Below are 14,722 nucleotides of genomic sequence, written 5' to 3'. Positions count from 1 at the left end.
GTGTAGATCAGTAGTTCTCAACTCTGGCTACGCACTTGCACATTTTAGAACCACGAGGGGAACGTTTACAAAATACAGTTCTTGGGTTTGACCCATGGCCAATTAAATCTCTGGTTCTCTTCCCCACCCCAACACTGCCAATTTCTTTTCTTAAAACTTCCCAAGTGATTACCATGTGCTGCCAAGACTGAGAGAATTGTAGGGTAGACCAAGACCTGGGCAACACTGAGTCAGATTATGTGGGGATCCTTCAGCAAGTCTTTTCATTTGTTTTTTCTTAAGTCAGGTTTATTGAGATATAATTTATATATATATTAAAACTTATACTTGTAAAATGTACAGTTCAATAAGTTTTGGCAAAGTATAAAGTCCTATGACAACCACCACGATCAAGATATACAACATTTCCAGTACTCCCCTAAATTTCTTTGTGTCCCTCTGCAACCAATCCCTCACCCCGTACATTTGATGTATATACTAGAATGCTGAGCAACATTAAAAAGCGTGTCCTTTAAAACAAATGTAAGGAAATGGAGAAAAAAGTTACTGTATAAAGAGCAAACAGCAGAAAAAATTCCCTATATAATATAATCTGAATTGTTTAATCTTCTTTTTATGTATGTGCACAGATATTATATGTCCCTCCTTACATGAAAACATTTGTTGAAAAAAATTACTGGTTATTTCTGGTTGTGAAAATTACAGAAAATGTTAATTTTTTAAAAATATTTTTATACATTTTCTAGTTAATCTACAATAATAAGTTACTTTTATCATGAAAATAATGATATTTACAAAATAGCAACATATGGGCAAGTAATGCATGAAGAGCCTTCTAAGGATTGAAATGTCATCCCCTAGGTTCCGGGTCCCTAGCTGCAAATGCAGATTTCTGATTTCACACACCAGGTCATTGGCTCATAGCAACTGCTATTGCTAAAAGAGGTTTGGAATGAGAAGATATTGACTTCTACTGAGATGGATATCAAAATATATTGACCCAAGAGAAGGAAATACTGATGGGAAAAGAATCAAGGTCTTCCATTGCCTTGAAGGGAGTAATAAACCTTCTTTGCTAAATCCTACATTCTCTTCTCTGTTTTTACAGGCACAGACATCTAAAGTCAAAGATGGCGCATCTCTGTAAGCCCTATTACAGATTTGAATTCAGTATCCATTACAAGGAATGAATAAGAAGAAAATGATCCTATGGGTACATAATAAATATAATTTATGGCGCCTGTGCTCGCACACACACACACAGATACAGAGAGAGTAAGAGAGAGAGAGAGAGAGAGAGAGAGAGAGAGAGAGAGAGCCAACACAAGATCTTAACCCTAGATGTCTGTTCAACTTTGGTTTCAGTTCTTTTAGATTCAGCAGAATCCTAATTAAAGATAGGAGGACATACCTTCCAGCCAGCTCAAACAGATCAAAACCAGCCGAGAGCAGCTCTAGGTCTCCAAACTAGACAACGGATTCAGGTTCCGTTAGAGCCAGCACATTGGCCTGTTGGGTTTTTGGTGATTTCTTAGGATGAATACAATTAGAGATGACCACAGATGACTGAAGTTGGAATGCTTTCTCCTACATTTTTCTCAAATAAAATAAAACATAATAACATGTTGGTTGAACCATCATTAGAATCAGTGACTTTTTTCTGGGTTGTTCTGGAATGGGGTATACTATTTGGACAAAATGAGTTGAAATTAGTTTCATGTTAAACTATTCCCCTAGTTTGAGTATAGGCTGTTCCATCATTTTTCCGTTTACATGTTCCTAAGAAAAAAAAAAAAACCTGAATCCCTTAGAATGCTAGCAGCTCTAAAAAACAAACTCCTGATTCAAGAGGGTTCTGAAGTAGGAAAATTTGAGAGGTGGTTAATTCAGCAGGATAGCAACATCATAAATAAACGGGATTTCTTCCATTTTCTGTTCCGACATCCTTGGTGTGTTTTCTTTGTCTTTGGCTAGCACCCCTTACGGTTGGTTATAAGGTGTCTGCCACAGTTCCAGGTGTTCTTTGTAGATGTGACAATATCCAATTCTTTTGAATTTTTTTGTTTTGTTTTGTTTTGAGACAGGATCTCACTCTGTTGCCCAGGCTGGAGTCCAGAGTCATGTTCACAGCACCCTGCAGCCTTGACCTCCTGAGCTCAGGTGATCCTCCTACTTCAGCCTCAAGAGTAGCTGGGACTACAGGTTCACACCACTATACCCAGCTAATTTTTGTGAATGTGTTTTGTGTTTGTTGTCGTGTTGTGGGTTTTTTGTTGTTGTTGTTGTTTGTTTTTTTTAAGATGCGGCTTCATCATGTTGCCCAAGCTGGTCTCAAAATCATGGGCTCAAGCAATCTGCCTGCCTTGGCCTCCCAAAGTGCCTGGATGGCAGGTGTAAGCCACCACGCCTGGTCTTTTTTTTTTTTTTTTTTTGGAGTGAAGGAACCTTTCCTTGAATCTCCATTGATGTCCTCTCCTTTATGTCTCACCAACCCCCAAATTCACTGCATGTTCTTGCCTAAATTAGTCACTGGCAAGGGTGATGAAATTACCCTGATTGGCTTAGATCAGTCAGAGCCCTTCCTTGAACCCAAACAAGATCAGGAGGCAGTGAGTAGACATCAAAATAAAATTAGGGTTCTTGGGGCAGAAGAAGGAGGGCAAGGCTGTCAGGGTGGCAGGCAAAATAGAACCTGCTACCACGGTGTAGGCCCCATATGTTTGGGGAATTTGCCTTGTTCTTGGGCATCTTGAGGCATAAATCTGTCATGATGGAATTTCAGGTAGCTTATTATTTACTTTACAATACCATAGGTAGTGAAGGCAATAAAAGAAAACAGTCCTCATTCTCCATGAGCTCATACTGAAGTTAAGGAGCCTCTGCATGGACACAGCTAACAGCTAGCCACTACTGAAAGTCTCTAAATGAAGAATTCTGAGAAGAAATCCTATAGCTCAGGTGTCAGCCAAGATCAGCTTTCTTAGGGAGTTAAATAAAATTGGCTCCAATCTCAATCCTACAACTTGTGAGAAATCCAAGATCTCCCCATTCCCACATCCATCACCAACTCCTCTGGATTCTGTCCTGGGCAGGGTGAAGGGCTTACATCCCAGGGGTCATGCCTGGACCCGAATTCCTGCTTTCTCTGAAATCTGTTGCACTATGCCTCACATCTTACGGACATTTCCTTGTGCAGTGCTGACCCAGATGTGTGATGTAGCTCCTGTCTTTTGGTTTGTCTTTCCCCATCACATGAGTTAAAAAAGTATTTGTGTGGGTGGAAGACTTAACTTAAGGTTTGGGACCAGGAAGAGGGATTTATAGAAAACAAAGCAAACAAGCCAGGGGTGGTGGCTCAGGCCTGTAATCCCAGCACTTTGCGAGGCCAAGGCAGGTGGATCACTTGAGGCCAGGAGTTTGAGACTAGCCTGGCCAACATGGTGAAACCCTGTCTCTACTAAAAATACAAAAATTAGTCAGGAGTGGTGGCTCACACCTGTGGTCCCAGTTACTTGGGAGGCTGAGGCAGGAGTATCACTTGAACCTGGGAGGCAGAAGTTGCAGTCAGCCACGATTGCGTCACTACACTCCAGCTTAGGCCACAGAGTGAGACTCTGTCTCAAAAAAAAAAAAAAAAAAAAAAAAAGGCAAAGCAAACAATGTAATATTGAGAAGACATTCTTGTTCTTAAAGGTGATTTTCCTATTTCACCTGCCCCACTCCTCCCCAGGCCTTAGCCTCACGACCTTCATAATCTTAACAATCTTTTCTGTTTTCCCACTGCCAGTTCCTATTTATTTCATGCAGAGCAGTTTTGCATTTTTTTTTTGGTTTGTTTCTTTGTTTCATTGCAAACTTGTCCTAAGGATCCTAAGTATTTTCCTAAACAAAGAGAGTTATCTCTCTAAGAAAAACTCTGAAGTCAGGTGTTAAAAAAGTAAACATTTCACATTGATTTGGGCGATTATAGTAGGGAAATCTGAGCAGATCTCTTGGATGTGGAGATGGGATTGACTTCAAGAAGTCAGGGCTGCATGACCAGTGTCTGGAAAAAGGGAGGAGCATCACGTTTACCAGGGACTGAGAGGAGGCTGAGTTGGTTAAAACTGATGGTTTGGGCCAGGTGTGGTGGCTCACGCCTGTAATCCTAGCACTTTCGGAGGCCGAGGCAGGTGGATCACCTGAGGTCAGGGGTTCGAGGCCAGCCTGGGCAGCATGAAGAAACCCCGCCTCTACTAAAAAAATTAAAATTAGCCGGGTGTGTTGGTGGGTGCCTGTAATCCCAGCTACTCAGGAGGCTGAGACAGGAGAATCACTTGAACCCGGAGTTGGAGGTCGCAGTGAGCTGAGATCTTACCACTGCACTCCAGCCTGGGCAACAGAGTGAGACTCTTTCTCACAAAATAACTAAAAAACAAAAAACCTGGTAGTTTGTATTTGTAAATAGCAGGGGAATAATTTGGATATAGTGGTGCATAGGAAGGGGCATGATGGGGCAGTTACAGAGAACTTTAGAAGCTTAATCCTGTAAGTAATGAGAGTTTCTGGACAGGGAACTCTTTGGGGCAGGGAAATGATATGATTAGATTTTAGAATTCAGGGAGAACATTTTGCCGGTAGTGATTGGGTAGCCTCTGTGACAGACTTCAAGCTGCCCATCAACCCCTATTCTTCCTTTCTTTACTCAGAGCTCCTGAGGTTTAGTTGAACACAACCACTGTGCCAGCCTCTCTGGCAGCTCTATGTGCACACTGGCTAAATTCTGGCCAATGGGATGCAGGAGAAGTGATATGTACCTTTTCGAGGGTTATCCAAAAAGTGCATCATTCTCTAATAGAAATAAATAAAGCTTCTTGGAGAAATGGCTGCTTCTAAAGGACTGGGTAGGAGAAGTGCAAGATAAGTCTGGAATATCTTGCTGTGCTAAAAGTAAAGAAACACTCAAAGAATGATGGGAGTGTGTTAAAAGCACACAGGAACCAGCTTGAAGGGTTCCCCCTGGCCAAATCTGGTGTAATTTGAGCAACAAAATAATAATAGTACAGGAATATAACCCATAGAATAAAAAAAAGAATATGAGTCACTTTGAATGTAAAGTAATTGATAAAATAAAGGTGGGGGAAGAAAAATTATTTTTTATAATAGAATTCTATCTAATAAACATAAAAGGAAAGATGAAATTAGGAAAATCACCATTTGGCAGCCACCATAGTAGTAATCGTTCCAGGCAAGAATCAACAATGGATGTTAAAACTAGTGGGTGAAAATAGGAGAAGCAGCAGAATATTTACATGGTTTAAAAACATCATCCCACAATATATCTGTTAAATAAAAGGGGGCAAATATTTACTGTGGAGAAACCTGGCAGATATCACCCTAACCAAGTGGTCCAAAGTAACATCACCAACATGGGGACAGACTGCCATCAAGTGTCTCCTGGTATGATGGATCAAAAGACACGCTTCTGCCGCTGCCTGCCAAAAATGCATAGCCTAAATCTAGGCCTGAAGAAACACCACACAAATGCAAACTGAGGACATTCTTCAAAATAACTGACGTTTTCTCTTAAAAAAAATGTTAAGGTCATGTAAGACAAAGACTGAAGAACTATTCCAATTTAAGGAAATTTTAAAGACAGGGCAACTAAATGCAATTAAATATCCTGAATTGAATCCTGGGCCAGTAAATTATTTTTCTTTTGCTATAAAAGACATTAGAGAAACAATCAATGTAATTTGAATATAGTCTGTAAATTAGACAATAGTATTATGTCAATGTCACTTCCTGACTTTGATCATTGTATTGAGGTTATGGGAGAGTATGCCCTTGTTGGGAAACACCCCATACTGCAGTTTTTTAGACATAAGGGGATAAAGAGATAAATCATGTCTTTAATTTGCTTTCAAATGTTTTTGGGGAAAACTATTAAGAGAGAATGAATGATAAAGCAAATATGATAAAATGCTAACACTTGGAGAATGTGAATGAAGGGTATACAGGGATTCTTTCAATATTTTTGCAATTTTTCTGCAAGTCTGAAATAAGTATAAAAAGTTTTTGTTTTTGTGTTTGTAAGGAATGAGCGTGCACTTCCATCTGCCCTCATCCCCTTGCCCTTCCTATTGGCTGAGAGATGATGGCCCTAGAGCGTGGTGGGTGTGTGCTGTGGATGGCGGCACTTCCCTACCAGCCCTGGGCCACTGTCTTCTACTGTTATGTGAGAGAAATCATCTATGTTGTTAAGCGACTGCATTGGAGCGTCTCTTTGCTACAGCTCCATGTCCTAACTAATACAGGCAACTAACTAATACCGGCTGTAATAAGGAGAGGCTAGAAGAAGGTGGCTTCTTAGGAGCGTGGTGCACTGGTTTAGTTATTCCTATTGAGGGCATGGAAAATGGGGTCATGGAGAGAGTTGGTGAAGACCACTCATTTGGGGAGAATTGGTGAAAGGAAATTAAGAATAGGAGAGCAACTTGAGGGTGCAATAGAGTCTTAGGATCCTCTAGAAGAGATTTTCCCTTTTATGGAGCAGAGAAAAAAGTCCAAGGGAGAAAAGAGATGTTTGGGAGTTGGGGAATTTTCTGGTGACCTTGGTTCATACCCCACTGGTCACCTCTGTGTATGGCTGGCCTGGATTCCAGGGCCAGATATCAGAACTATTTATGATTGTAAGTGAAGGGCAGAGAACTATGAACCCACCTGGACTGATGTGGAGATGATCAAATATGATTTAGTGGGATACATAAGGAGAATTTAAAAATTACAATAATCATGGTAGCAGGTAATCTTTACCGAGTCCTCATTGTGTCTTGGGACTAGTTTAAGTTCTTTATCCCATCTACTTATTTGAACCTCACAATAACCATAAGACACTCTTCCTATTTTACAGATGAGTAAGCTGAGCCACAAAGAAGTTGTCAGAGGTCATTTGCAAGTAGCAGACACAAGCTTCAGATACAGGCAAGCTGCCTCGGGGCACCCCCTCCAATTTCTGGGGGCCACTTTTTGGTTCCCCGTCTCTCCTTCTCCTTTCCCTCCAGCAGCATTTGGTGCTGACATAGGTGAACTGGAGACATAGGGTCTCCTTCATGTTGTTGTGGATCTGCACTCCAGAATCTACTTCCCACAGAGCAGGAGAGGGATGGGGTGTGAGGAAAGGCAGCAGGTGTCAGCCGTGCCCTATTGAAATGACTCTGGCTCATTGGAAGGATGAAGGCCTGTCCATCTGAGGGCAAAAGAGGAAGGGCAGCCAGAAAGGGGCATGACTATTCTTTCCTGGTTTTGGAACTCTTGTGCTGTTGGCATGTGGGAGGCATTTGGGATGGGGTGAGGGTCGGAGTGGACTTGTGGGACCGAATGTCCCCAGTCTGCTATTCCTGCCCCCACTTCAGAGCCCTGCCACTCACAAGTGTGAGACGATGGATAAAGGAGGAGGGAAGTCAGAAGAGCTTCTGTCCCTGAGGGTCTCCACTCATTTCTTTCTGTGCTAAAGACTTTTTCCCATTTTAAAAGCAGTAGGCAATAAGTCCCGGAATGCCTGAAACAAGAAAAAGAGAAACTTTATAAATGCACTTTTGAACCCGGAGACCCAGCTCCTGGCCAGGAGACGGCAAACTCTTTTAATATCCTTATTCTGGATTCACTTAAATGGAAACAGCCTCCAGTATTTTTAGCTGCTGTGTAATCAAAGTGAAAAAGAAGAAGGAAATGTATATATTTTTCTTTCCTAGTTAGAATAAGAGAAGGAATTGCTCATATCTTTTAGCAGAGTCCCTGCTGGGAAGGGAGGAAAACACCAGGAGTCTCCGTTTGCTCCTCCTCTGGCCTAGACAGGATTTAAACCCAGGGAGGGAAGCCAAGGAGAGACGAGAACAAGGGACGACCAGCAAGTACCAAGGTCTGCGGCAGGAGGAGACCGGCTCACAGGAGCAGCAGCGTTGGAAGAGGCACCCAGCAGCCTCCCAGGTAAGAGTGCCAGTTGCCCAAGCTTTACTTACTGGAGGGAGGAAGGTGGCCAATGCGGATGAACTCAAAAGTGGTGGCTCAGGTGCCTCCATTCCCGAGCCTGAAAATCTGGGCAGTGTAATTAGTCTCTTATCCACTCCATGAAAAGTTAAAATGAATTGGGAGGTACCTCTCAGGACCCATGTGCTGCGTCCTTAGTATTATACGCCAATCTCAGACAGGGCTAAGCATAGTTATCTTCTTTCCTGGCCAGATGCAGTCTGTGTTGTATCAGTTTCTACCTGGAGTAACACATTTTTGTATAAAATATTTCCTTTAAGATGTTCCTTCTCATCTTTTTTTCTTTTTAACTTATTTACAATGTCAAAACTTTCTCTCTCTCTCTCTCTTTTGGATAATTTAGTATTTGTTATATCTCATTATTCTTTTAAATCCTAAAACAGAATGGTTATTTTAGTTAGGATTAGGAAGCTAGGATAACTTTCCCGTTTTCTGGATTTTGTGTGAATCAGTTAAGGGGATGTTTGCAAACACATTTGAACAGTTTTGAAGTATATCCAGACGTTTAATTTTACAGGTTTTAATTATTATTTGTTTAGACGACAACTTCTCTCCAAATCCCCATACTATTACCCTCACACTACCTCAAAGAAAACATTTCAAGATATCTCAAAAACTTGGCCAGGCGCGGTGGCTCACGCCTGTAATCCCAGAACTTTGGGAGGCCGAGGTGGGCAGATCACCTGAGGCTGAGATTTCGAGACCAGTCTGACCAACATGGAGAAACCCTATCTCTACTAAAAATACAAAATATTAGCCGGGCGTGATGGCGCATGCCTGTAATCCCAGCTACTAGGGAGGCTGAGGCAGGAGAATTGCTTGAACCCGGGAGGTGGAGGTTGCGGTAAGCCGAGATCGAACCATTGCACTCCAGCCTGGGCAACAAGAGCAAAACTCCGTCACAAAACAAAACAAAACAAAACAAAACAAAACAAACAAACAAACAAAAAACCACGCTACTTTTTGGAGGTCTTACTTTTTACTTATTTATTAATTTTTGTGCTTGGGAGAGATCTAGGGGAAGGATGGAGAAAGAATGAATGAGAACAGGCAGGGTTCCACTTAAAAGCATGAAACCTGTGTTGCTTATATAAGCATTAAAAGAAAAGAACAAGTTCCAACATAAAAGTAACAAACTACCCACATCTGGACACAGATTAGCCATAGTGCCTAAAATCCACTGGTTCTTGGAAAAGCTGAGGTGTCACCAAGGCATCAGATGGTACCTTGCTCGGTCAGGGCTACATGTTGACAACTGGCCTCTTGACATTCAGACATTTGTTGCAGACTCAGAATCAAGGTGACAGTGTCAGACACAGGAAAAAATAAGAGTGTCAATACTGGTATCGTTTTTCCCGGAGAGAAGGAAAGAAGGCACCTGGCATTCTTTCATACAACTCTAAGTACTGCTTTGTCCCCAATTTGTAGGCTGCAGCTGACTCCCGAAGGAGGGAAAATAGAACAAATGATTTCAAATCATCCCGTGGCTTCTGGTTTTCCAGTCCAGTGCTGCTCTGTGGTTTGAAATGTAGGGTGGGCAGAGCTCTGTTTCTGAGAAGATGCCTGAAGAAATTGTGCCCAGGCCCAGTGGAAACTTTTGTCCATTCACTGCTCATTCCAGAGCCTTGGCTCCAATAGGATCTGGATACAGACATGAGATCATGGTTTAGGTCCTGTAGCAGCATCTGGAGCCACCAGTCTGTGAGCTGAGGATGCTAAGATCTCAGGCCTGATCCATGGATGGACAGGGACTTTGCTGTTTCTGCCACAGTGGACTCACTGCTAATGCTGCCCAGCCACCGTTTGAATCTGTACCCAGCTCGTGTGAGAGTGGAACAGTGCAAATGCTTGGAAATTAGCAAACACTCTCCGCCTTGCTAGAAGGCTGGAACTTTAAAGTTACTTCAGTATGTGGAAAAAAAACACATTAGCTAAAGAAAGAAATTGCAGAGTTTTTGTTTTGTTTTGTTTTAATCTGATGCCTCTCACACCCACGGATATTAGGGCTAATTGGATACAAAGTAATACTTAGTCATTCTGGAAACTGGCTGTTTGGTTGAATATGGGAGAGGAAGGTTCCGGAATTTAGGTCCTGGGTCTATTTTATCTTGTTATTGTGCACGAGGTTGGTCCCACAAAAGCTAAAGGAAGTTCTTGCTGTGAAAAAGTGATTCATCCTCTGGGGGTAAGTGACCATCTTTGCCTGATGTTTAAGAGGAGATTTTAAAGTGTTTTGCCCAGAGCCTGGCATGTAATAAATGCATAGAAAATGGTAGCTACCATTATCATCACCCATTTAAGCCTTTGCAAGGCAGATTAAGAGTCAGTTGTCAAAAGAAAACACAATGAGCCTGTGGCCACCCCTGAAAAAGTGATTGAGCGCTGAGGCTGGGTCAGGACACCATCCTTGATCTTTTCAAGCCTCAGGCGGGTGGGCAGACTTGATGGGATGGCTCTCCAGGAAAAAGGTTCTAGCACAGTGGTGTGAGAGTCATCTCCAAGGACTTCCTGGGCACTCTGTGGGTGTCCCACAGAACTAGGAGAATGGGGGGACAGAGTGATGCCCAGAATGTGACCGTACTAAGCCCTATCACATAAAACCAAATTTCCGTTCTTGTCCACACCTAGCTGTCTTGTATCCTACATGCAATGCTTGCACAGAGTTCAGCGTCACAGAGACTAGAAATAAAGACGTTTGTATGTACTTGCTGCCCCTGGAGTTTAACCTAGGAGAGACAGACCTCCCTTGTACATCCATGTTCTTGGATCTGAAGGAGAAAGAGATACAGAGGTGAAATCTGTTGCCTAAGCCTCCAGTTCACGGTGAGTTGAACCAGGGTAGATTCCTCAGCCAGCTGAGAACTTGCTGTCCTGGACCAGGTTACTTGGGAAGTACAGGGAAGACCCCTGAGTCACCCAGGGCCCAAGCTGAAGATCATTAGCAAAATATGCCTAAGAGAGTTAAGAAAGCAGTGACAAGTTTGCCCGTGTTTGTGACATTGATGCATCCCTAGCCACTCATCTCCCTCATTTTCCTTCATAGTTTAATGATATCCACCCTGTCATTTGGGGACAGAATATCTTCTTAAGTGACTCGGCTGGAAATCCACGATGATACACTCTTTCTAAAACCCAAAGCAGTGCTTTCATTTTCTTGTGGTTAACTGTCAAGGCAGGATGAGATAATAAGGGAACCAGAGAAAGCCCTGAATTTAAGTATAAAGGTCTGTAACAGTGGCTAGAAATTGGCTACCTCTCTTCTTTGGCGTAAGTAGTATTTTTTTTTCCTGACCCAGGGTGTGTGTCCTTCTTTGGGGAAAATGAGGTGACACAGAGACCATCCACCCCTGGGGGCCAAGAGGACCATCAGGATTCAGGGGCCATCCTCCTCCCTTGGCCAACGCTTAGATGCCATCTGCCCCTGCAGACAGAAGTCTCCGTGCACTTTGGTGTTTCCTAGGAAGGGAATTCTCCAGCTTTTCATGAGAAGTGACTGGGACTTAACCTCCATGTGAGGGAAATGCAATTCATGTTCCCAGTGGATCATCCTTGGCACCACTCAGAGGAAGTACAGGCACAGGATTTAGTTATCGATTTATTAATTTTTAACTGAAAACCCAATTTATATCTTGGGTTTCTTTTATTTTCAGGAAAAAAAAAAAAACCCTGTCTTAAAAACACGTGGCAGAACGGAGGACATTTGGTGGGGTTTTTTTTGTTTATTTGTTTTGTTTTTTATATATACAGGACATATAACAGAGAGATAAAGAACACAGATGTGGGTAGTGGACAGACCTGGTGTATGATCCCAGCTCTGCTGCTTTTTAGCTGTGTGTCCTTTGGCAAATTACTTAACTTCTCTGAGGACCTATCACAAAGAATGGTATCAACTGACTCCCAGGATTTTGAAGATTAAATGAGGATAATTTTTATAGCGTTTGGCACAATGTCCGTTATCTAATAAGCACACACACACACACACACACACACACAAATCCAGTGGCTATTACTATTTACTTCACAAAATATTACTTTGACAGGAGTGTGCTATGAGGCTGGTGATACAGAGGGGATCAACACAGTCACAGCCATCTCTGTCATCTCTGAGCTCATGAGGATGCCTGGGCTAGGAACATGCATACAGATTTGGTGGCTGTCAATATTTGGCTGGAAATTAAAGCCACAGGGGTAGATGCAGATACCAAGAGAGAACACAGCAGAAGCATAGAGCCCTGCAACATCTGAAGGCAGAAGTAGGGGGACCATCTGTGGTCAGTCGTGTACCCCTCAAAGAGCCTTTCTGGTAAAAGCAATACAACGAAGCATTTGTTCCTGAGTCTAATGTATCCCTCCCTCCCAGCTTCCCACACCACCCAACACCTCTCCTGCAGTTAGAATTAAAGACCTGACTAGCCTCTGTAAGACAATGATTCTTGGGGACAACTGGTTTTCTGTGGTTCCTACATACACATTTCCTGCATGTAAATGCCCTTTGCTTCATGCATCCCTGAAGAATTTACCCAACTTCCCATGGGAAAATACCCCTCAGTAGAATAATCCTCCCTATTTGGAAATGTATCATCCTGCGTTTTGCTTACAAAAATCTTCTGCCCTCTCTGCCCCCTCCCCACCGTCGCGGAGCTCAGCCTGTGGTTTGCTGTGCATACTGAAAGAGTTGATGAAGTCATCCTTCCCTTCTGCTATTAAACAAGGAGTCTCTCTCCTGCCACGTGTTGAAGTGAGAGCCAGCAGGCTTCTCTTCTTTCTCATTACACTTGACAGAGTGTTAGGTTGAGGATTTCCCTTGCTCTCATCTTCTTTCGAACAATCAACCTACCCAGGAAAATCTGAGTGCAACTTTTGGAATCTGAGAGGCAGTAATTAATGAGGACATCTTGTTACAAATCAGAAGGACAGGCAACACCAAGGGCTCCAACAGGGACTTCTGGGGTTTCTCATATTCCAGGCTACAAAAACAAATGCTGTAGACCTGGGCTCTGGGCAGCCTTGCTGTGGTTTATGGCAAGAGTCCATGGCTTTTTTTGTGTGTGTGTTCGTTGAGAACTTCTTCAGAAAACCATCTGCACTCCATTTATGTCTCAGGCTGGGGGTGGGGGGTGGGATGGAAAGCATGGGCAGGGAAGTTTGCTTTTTCAGCCCTATTTTTGCCCAGGAAGAAGATTTTTGGGTAGTGGAAACTCATAGGCTGCCATGAACACAGTAGGTGCTTCAGAGATCAATATGAATTGTTACTGGGGAACGGCAGAAGTACACAGGGGTTAATGGCTCCATTGCTGGAAACTGTGCACCTGGGGTTGCATCTGTGGCCGTGTGCTCATCAATTGCATAATCAGGACATGTTGCTCGATGCCACTGAGCCTCAGTTCCTATCCTGGGGATCAAGTGGAGAAAAGTGTGTGGCTTTTATCTTTGCAATGAATGTTTAAGGATGGTCATTGTGAAATATCATTATTTTTATCCTACACCTGCCTTCCAATTCATTCTCCTGGCTTCCCACTCCCTCCATCCTCTGACACAAATCTCAAGCAGCTTCCAGAGCTTTTCTGGTAGCTTTTGGTCTTAGAAGAGAATTGCTTTTGTGAAGGCAAGTCCATTTCAGTATTGAGCCTCAGTCTGTCATCCAGGTCACATCTTTTCTTCTTTCTCAGCTCAGACCTGACACTGGAACCTGCAGAGAAGCTGGAGGGAAGGGGCTTGGTGCTTTCCTCCCTCCATTTCTCCCTCCCTGACATGCATGGCTGCTTCTGGCTTCACCAGGTTGCTGCTGCCTGGGGCGAGGTGGGGATTAGAAAAGAAGAAGAGGGCATTTTTACTTTACTGGGGCTGTTGTGGTTCCCTCCATTGGATGCCCTTGTTACGGCGAATGCTCCCAGTGCTGGGCCACCCCTCCTTTCTGGGGAGCTTCTGTGGGATCTTTAGATATTCCCCTTCCCACCCACTGAGCATGTCCTCCTGCAGTCGCCGCCTTGGGGTGGCACACTCCTACTGAACGGTGGACATGCACCTCAGCTCGGGCCCTCAACTGCCCTCTTGGCAGCTCTAACATGCCTCATTTCTGTGACATCAAGTTGGCCTTGCCAAAGTCTGAGTTTCAGGCCTCTCACACTGCAGCCCCCTGTTCCAGCCACGCTTCCCTCTGTGAATTCCTCTGGGCCAGAATCAGGCACTGGTCTCTTTGCCTGCCACTCCGCCTTATTCATCCTGACCTCACCCCCAACCCCCAAACCTCCAGTAGCACACTCTCTTTGAAATGTGTGGGCACAGCCAGGTGCGGTGGCTCACGGCTATGATCCTAGCACTTTGGGGAGCTGAGGTGGACAGACTGCTTGAGCCCAGAAGTTCGAGACCAGGTTGGGCAACATGGTGAAACCCCATCTCTACAAAAAAACACAAAAATTAGCCAGGCACGGTGACATATACCTGTAGTCCTGGCTACTCAGGAGGCTGAGGTGGGAGGATCACTGGAGCCCAGGAGGTGGATGTTGCAGTGAGCCATATTTGCACCAATGCACTCCAGCTTGGGCGACAGAATGGGACCCTGTCTCAAAAAAAAAAAAAAAAAAAAAGAGAGAGAGAAAAGAAAAGAAATGTGCAGGCACTTATTACCCATGGTCCAAGTTGCAAGACAGCAAGAAGTGTCCCATTGACTATTTCATTCCATCTGCTGGGTGTT

At 43.6% G+C, this 14,722-nt stretch overlaps 1 protein-coding gene across 2 annotated transcripts in view; it reads left to right on the top strand.

Annotated features, from left to right (window-relative positions):
* Positions 1-14,722, top strand: part of TNN (tenascin N) — a 121,262-nt gene that overhangs the window by 42,091 nt on the left and 64,449 nt on the right. For both annotated transcript variants that reach the window (XM_021930357.2, XM_017957749.3), the window contains exon 3: positions 6,893-7,968. The gene's annotated coding sequence lies outside the window, so the exon portion shown is untranslated. The remainder of the gene's footprint in view (positions 1-6,892; positions 7,969-14,722) is intronic.

The sequence above is a fragment of the Papio anubis genome, chromosome 1 (assembly GCF_008728515.1).
Source record: "Papio anubis isolate 15944 chromosome 1, Panubis1.0, whole genome shotgun sequence".
In the NCBI taxonomy this organism is placed as follows: domain Eukaryota; kingdom Metazoa; phylum Chordata; class Mammalia; order Primates; family Cercopithecidae; genus Papio; species Papio anubis.
The sequence above is the reverse complement of the archived record's forward strand: the minus strand, read 5'-3'. Positions and strand labels throughout refer to the sequence as shown.